This window comes from Rhinopithecus bieti, unplaced genomic scaffold (genome assembly GCF_001698545.2).
Source record: "Rhinopithecus bieti isolate Rb0 unplaced genomic scaffold, ASM169854v2 scaffold_8220, whole genome shotgun sequence".
Classification (NCBI taxonomy): domain Eukaryota; kingdom Metazoa; phylum Chordata; class Mammalia; order Primates; family Cercopithecidae; genus Rhinopithecus; species Rhinopithecus bieti.
Window position 1 is genome coordinate 3,612,712 of NW_016806392.1, and position 7,513 is coordinate 3,620,224.

Below are 7,513 nucleotides of genomic sequence, written 5' to 3' on the forward strand. Positions count from 1 at the left end.
AACACTCAACACAAAGGACCGCGACTTCATTCTTGAAGTCAGCGACACCAAGAACCCACTGGAAGGAATAAATTCTGGACACATTTTGGTGACCACGAAAGGACTATCGCCTATCGCCAAGTGGTGAGTACCATCGGACCCCTTTCGCTTGCTATTCTGTCCTATTTTTCCTTAGAATTCGGGGGCTAAGTACTGGCCACCTGTCGGCCAGTTAAAAGTGACTAGCGCGGCCACTGGACTAAAGACATGGGTGTTAGGCTTTCTGAGAAAGGAGTCTCTAACAACCCCCGACTCTTTGGAGTTGGGAGTGTTGGTTTGCCTGGAACCAGCTTCCGCTTTTCCTGTACTTCTGGGCTGAGCTGAGGGTCAACAGAGAGGAAAGCCATTCAGCTCCAGGGTCCCAAAAACAAGTTCATTGACCCTGCAGCCATGAGCTGAACTCTTAATGTCATGTTGCCTAAGCAAGACTCGCCCATTTATCCTATCTATCCTGACCCTTGCCTCCTGGGTCCTAATGCCTGTCAGACAAACTTCCTCTCACCTCTGTTCTCTGAGGCTAGTCCCACTTCTAAAAACCACTCCCTGTCTCTGATGCTTTTCTAGTTTTTCCTGTTAGAATGATTTCTAGTATAAACTTCAGGACTCTCATACCTTCTTTAGGCACCTGGGCTCACCAATCAGAAAGACATAATTTTTGCCCAAAGCCCTGTCAGGTGGGGAGATCAACTACCCTTTTAGAATCCTTCCTCAGACAAGCAGGCCTAACAAAGGCTATTCCTGAAGCTAGGATATGGGGAGCCTCAGAAATTATAGCCTTCCTATTCATACAAGTGAGGATGAAAGGCGTCATTTCCAACCCTGGAGATTCCTTTCCTCCCTCAGGGTATGGCCCTTCACTTCATTTTTGGGGCATAACATCTTTATAGGACAGGAGTAAGGTCTCAATACTAACAGGAGAAAATGCTTAGGACTCTAACAGGTTTTCAAGAATGTGTTGGTAAGGGCCACTAAATCTGACCTTCCTTGGTCCTCCCCGTGGTCTCGGAGGAAAACTAGTGTTCCTACTGCTGCATCGGTGAGTGCAACTATTTCGATCAGCAGGGTCCAGGGACCTTTGCGGGTTCTTGGGTAAGAGGTGTTTCTGCTGCTGCATTGGTGAGCACAACTATTCTGATCAGCAGGGTCCAGGGACTGTTGCAGGTTCTTGGACGGGGGGAAACAAACAAACCAAAACCACGAGTGGTTTTGTCTTTCAGATGAGAAACACTCAGGTATCAACAGGCTCCCTCCTGAAATGCATCCTAAGCCGTTGAGACCAATTTGACCTGCAAATCCTGAAAAAGAGGCAGCTCACTTTTTTTCTGCACTATGGCCTGGCCCCAATATTCTCTCTCTGATGCCAAAAAATGGCCACCTGAGGGAAGTATGAATTACAATACTATCCTGCAGCTTGACTTTTTCTGTAAGAGGGAAGGCAAATGGAGTGAAATACCTTATGTCCAAGCTTTCTTTTCATTGAAGGAGAACCGACAACTATGCAAAGCGTGCAATTTACATCCCACAGGAGGACCTCTCAGCTTACCTCCATATCCTAGCCTCCCTGTAGCTCCCCTTCCTATTAATGGTAAGCCTCCTCTAATCTCCCATGCCCAGAAGGAAACAAGCAAAGAAATCTCCAAAGGACCACAAAAAACCCCTGGGCTATCGGTTATGTCCCCTTCAAGTTGTAGGGGAAGAGGAATTTGGCCCAACCCGGGTCCATGTCCCCTTCTCCCTCTCCGATTTAAGGCAGATCAAGGTAGACCTGGGAAAGTTTTCAGATGATCCTGATAGGTACATAGATGTCCTACAGGGTCTAGGGCAAACATTCAATCTCATTTGGAGAGATGTCATGCTGTTGTTAGATCAAACCCTGGCCTTTCATGAAAAGAATGTAGCTTTAGCTGCAGCCTGAGAGTTTGGATATGCCTGGTATCTTAGTCAAGTAAATGATAGAATGACAGCCAAAGAAAGGGACATATTTCTTACCAGTGAGCAAGCTATCCACAGTATGGATCCCCACTGGGACCTCAACTCAGATCATGGGGACTGGAGTCACAAACATCTGTTGACCTGTGTTCTAGAAGGACTAAGGAGAATTAGGAAAAAGCCTATGAGTTATTCAATGATGCCCACCATAACTCAGGGAAAGGAAGAAAATCCTTCTGCCTTCCTGGAGTGGCTATGGGAAGCCTTAAGGAAATATACTCCCCTGTCACCCGACTCCCTTGAGAGTCAATTGATACTAAAAGATAAGTTTATTACCCAATCAGCTGCAAATATCAGGAGAAAGCTCCAAAAGCAAGCCCTGGGCCCTGAACAAAATCTAGAGCCATTATTAAACCTGGCAACCTCATTGTTCTATAATAGGGACCAAGAGGAACAGGCCAAAAAGGAAAAGCGAGATCAGAGAAAGGCCGCAGCCTTAGTCATGGCCCTCAGACAAACAAACCTTGGTGGTTTAGAGATGACAAAAAATGGAGCAGGCCAATCACCTGGTAGGGCTTGTTATCAGTGTGGTTTACAAGGATACTTTAAAAAAGATTGTCCAATGAGAAACAAGCCGCCCCCCTCACCCATGTCCACTATGCTGAGGCAATCACTGGAAGGCACACTGCCCTGAAGGGCAAAGGTTCTCTGGGCTGGAAGCCCCCAACTAGATGATCCAACAACAGGACTGAGGGTGCCCAGGGCAAGTGCCAGCTCATGTCATCACCCTCACTGAACCCTGGGTACGTTTAACCATTGAGGGCCAGGAAATTGACTTCCTTCTGGACACTGGCATGGTCTTCTCAGTGTTAATCTCCTGTCCTGGATGACTGTCCTCAAGGTCCATTACCATTCGAGGAATCCTGGGACTGCCTGTAACCAGGTATTTCTCCCACCTCCTTAGTTGTAATTGGGAGACTTTGTCTTTTCACATGCCTTTCATGTTATGCCTGAAAGTCCCACACTCTTTTTTTTTTTTTTTTTTTTTTGAGACGGGGCCCGCTCTGTCCCCGGGCTGGGGGGGAGTGGCCGGATCTCAGCTCACTGCAAGCTCCGCCTCCCGGGTTTACGCCATTCTCCTGCCTCAGCCTCCCAAGTAGCTGGGACTACAGGCGCCAGCCACCTCGCCCGGCTAGTTTTTTGTATTTTTTTTAGTAGAGACGGGGGGTTTCACCGTGTTAGCCAGGATGGTCTCAAACTCCTGACCTCATGATCCGCCCGTCTCGGCCTCCCAAAGTGCTGGGATTACAGGCTTGAGCCATCGCGCCCGGCCTGAAAGTCCCACACTCTTATTAGATAGGGATATATTAGCCAAAGCTGGAGCTATAATCTACATGAATGTGGGGAACAAGTTATCCATTTGTTGTCCCCTACTTGAGGAGGGAATCAACCCTGAAGTCTGGGCATTGGAAGTACAATTTGGAAGGGCAAAAAATGCCCGCCCAGTCCAAATCAGGCTAAAAGACCCCACCGCTTTTCCTTATCAAAGACAATATCCCTTAAGGCCTAAAGCTCATAAAGGATTACAGGATATTGTTAAACATTTAAAAGCTCAAGACTTAGTAAGGAAATGGAGCAGTCCCTGCAACACCCCAATTCTAGGAGCACAAAAACTGAATGGTCAGTGGAGACTAGTGCAAGATCTTAGACTCATCAAGAACGCAGTAATTCCTCTATATCCAGGTGTACCCAACCCCTAAACCCTGTTCTCTCAAACACCAGAGGAAGCAGAATGCTTCACTGTTCTGGACCTCAAGGATGCCTTCTTCTGGATTCCCCTGCACTCTGACTCCCAGTTTCTCTTTGTCTTTGAGGATCCCACAGATCACACGTCCCAACTTACGTGGATGGTCTTACCCCAGGGGTTTAGGGATAGCCTTCATCTGTTTGGTCAGGTACTGGCCCAAGATCTAGGCCACTTCTCAAGTCCAAGCACTCTGGTCCTTCAGTATATGGATGATTTACTTTTGGCTACCAGTTTGGAAGCCTCATGCCAGCAGGCTACTCTAGATCTCTTGAATTTTCTAGCTAATCAAGGGTACAAGGTGTCTAGGTTGAAGGAACAGCTTTGCCTACAGCAAGTCAAATATCTAGGCCAGAGGGACCAGGGCCCTCAGCAAGGAACGAATACAGCCTATACTGGCTTATCCTCACCCTAAGACATTAAAACAGTTACGGGGGTTCCTTGGAATCACCGGCTTTTGCCGACTATGGATCCTCAGGTACAGCGAGATAGCCAGGCCCCTCTATATTCTAATCAAGGAGACCCAGAGGGCAAATACTCATCCAGTAGAACGGGAACTAGAGGGAGAAACAGCCTTCAAAACCTTAAAGCAGGTCCTAGTACAAGCTCCAGCATTAAGCCTTCCCACAGGACAAAACTTCTCTTTATATGTCACAGAGAGAGTGGGAATAGCACTTGGGGTCCTTACTCAGACTCGTGGGACAGCCCCACAACTAGTGGCATACCTAAGTAAGGAAATTGATGCAGTAACAAAAGACTGGCCTCACTGTTTATGGGTAGTTGCAGCAGTGGCCGTCTTAGTGCCAGAGTCTATTAAAATAATACAAGGAAAGGATCTCACTGTCTGGACTACTCATGATGTAAATGGCATACTAGGTGCCAAAGGAAATTTATGACTATCAGACAACTGCCTGCTTAGATACCAGGCACTACTCCTTGAGGGACCAATGCTTCAAATACGCATGCATGCGGCCCTCAATCCTGCCACTTTTCTCCCAGAGGATGGGGAACCAATCGAGCATGACTGCCAACAAATTATAGTCCAGACTTATGCCACCCAAGAGGATCTCTTAGAAGTCCCCTTAACTAATCCTGACCTTAACCTATATACTGATGGAAGTTCATTTGTGGAGAATGGGATATGAAGAGCAGGTTTTGCCACAGTTAGTGATGTAACAGTACGTGAAAGTAAGCCTCTTCCCCCAGGGACAAGCTCCCAGTTAGCAGAACTAGTGGCACTTCCCCAAGCCTTAGAACTGGGAAAGGGAAGAAAAATAAATGTGCATACAGATAGCAAGTACACTTATCTAATCCTACATGCCCATGCTGCAATATGGAAAGAAAGGGAGTTCCTAACCTCTGGGGAAACCCCCATTAAATACCACAAGGAAATCAGGGAGTTATTCCACACAGTGCAAAAACCCAAGAAGGTGCAGTTCTACACTGCCGAATCCATCAAAAAGGGGAAGGAGAGGGGAGAACAGCAGCATAAGCTGCTGGCAGAGGCAAGGAAAGACCAGTAGAAAGGAAAGAGAGAAAGAGACAGAAAGTCAGAGAGAGAGAGAGAGAGCGAGGAAGAGACAGAGAGAGAGAGAGAGAGAAAGAGAAAGACAGGAGGTCGAAGAGAAGGAGACAGAGCGGAAGAGACAGAGACAAAGAAGGAGTCAAAGAGAGAGACAGAGAGGAAGAGACAGAGACAAGGAAGGAAGTCAAAGAGATGGAGACAGAGAAAGGAAGACACTGAGACAAAGAAGGAGTCAAAGAGAGAGACACAGAGAGGAAGAGACAGAGTCAAAGAAGGAGTCAGAGAGAGAGGATGTGACAGAGATAAAGAGGGAGTCAGAGAGAGAGGAAAGACAGAGACGGAAAGTCAAAGAAAGAGAGGAAGAGACAGACAAAGAGGAAGTCAGAAATGGAGAAAGAGGGACACAAAGAAGTCAAAGAGAAAGAAAGAGAGATGGAAGTAGTAAAGAAAAAAACAATGTACCCTATTCCTTTAAAAGCCAGGGTAAATTTAAAACCTATGATTGATAATTGAAGGTCTGCTCTGTAACCCTGTAATACTCCAATACCACCTTGTTGTCAGTGTAAACAAGGGCGTAGCCCAAAAACACTGAGGCCACTGACAACCCATAGCCTTCCTATCGAAAATCCTTAACCCAGAAGGTTTCCTAACAGGAGAATCTAAATATTAATTAATTACCATACAAAGGTCCGACCAGCCCTAGGACAAACTCCCTTCAGGATAGGATGATAGATGGTTCCTCCTTGGTTGTTAAGGACAAAAGACACAATGGGTATTCAGTAAGTGATAAGGAAACTCTTATAGAAGTAGAGTTAGGAAAACTGCCTAATAATTGGTCTGCTCAAAAATGCCAGCTGTTTGCACTCAGCTAAACCTTAAGGTACTTACAGAATCAGGAAGGAGCCATCTATACTAATTCTAAGTTAATATGGACTGAACGAGGTCTTATTAATAGCAAAGAATAATTGAATTCCCAGACTTACAAGATTTTCAATAAAAGTAAAATTTGCTAAAAGTTAACAGTGTAACATGTATTATCCTAACTTCTAATCTTGTGGAAATCAGACCCTATCCATGCCCCTCAAAGCTCAAGTCCGTCAGCGCAGAGCTGTACAACTAATACCCTCACTTATAGGGTTAGGAATGGCTACTGCTACAGGAACCAGAATAGCCAGTTTATCTACTTCCTTATCCCACTACCACACACTCTCAAGGGATTTCTCAGACTTTTTGCACGAAATAACAAAATCTATCCTTACTCTACAATCCCAAATAGACTCTTTGGCAGCAGTGACTCCCCAAAACCACTGAGGCCTAGACCTCCTCACTGCTGAGAAAGGAGGACTTTGCACCTTCTTAGGGTAAGAGTGTTGCTTTTACACTAACCAGTCAGGGATAGTACGAGATGCCACCCGGAGTTTACAGGAAAAAGCTTCTGAAATCAGACAAAGACTTTCAAACTCTTATACCAACCTCTGGAGTTGGGTGACATGACTTCACCCCTTTCTAGGTCCCATGACAGCCCTCTTGCTATTACTCGCCTTCGGGCCCTGTATTTTTAACCTCTTTGTCAAATTTGTTTCCTCTAGGATCGAGGACATCAAGCTACAGATGGTCTTACAAATGGAACCCCAAATGAGCTCACATGAAACTTCTACTGAGGACCCCTGGACCAACCCACTGGCCCTTTGACTGGCCTAAAGAGTTCCCCTTTGGAGGACACTACAACTGCAGGGCCCCTTCTTCGCCCCTATCCAGGAGGAAGAGGTCATTGCCCAGTTCCCAACAGCAGTTGAGGTGTCCTGTTTAGAGGGGGGATTGAGAGGTGAAGCCAGCTGGACTTCCTGAGTTGAGTGGGGACTTGCAGAACTTTTCTGTCTAGCTAAAGGATTGTAAAGGCACCAATCAGCACTCTGTGTCTAGCTAAAGGATTGTAAATACACCAATTAGTACTCTGTAAAACAGACCAATCAGTGCTCTGTAAAATGGACCAATCAGTGCTCTGTAAAATGGACCAATCAGCAGGATGTGGGCAGGGCCAAACAAGGGAATAAAAGCTGGCCACCCCAGCCAGCAGCACTCCGGTCCCTTTCCACATTGTGGAAGTTTTGTTCTTTCGCTCTTCACAATAAATATTGCTGCTGCTCACTCTTTGGGTCCGCACTACCTTTATGAGCTGTAACACTCACCGCGAGGGTCTGTGGCTTCATTCCTTG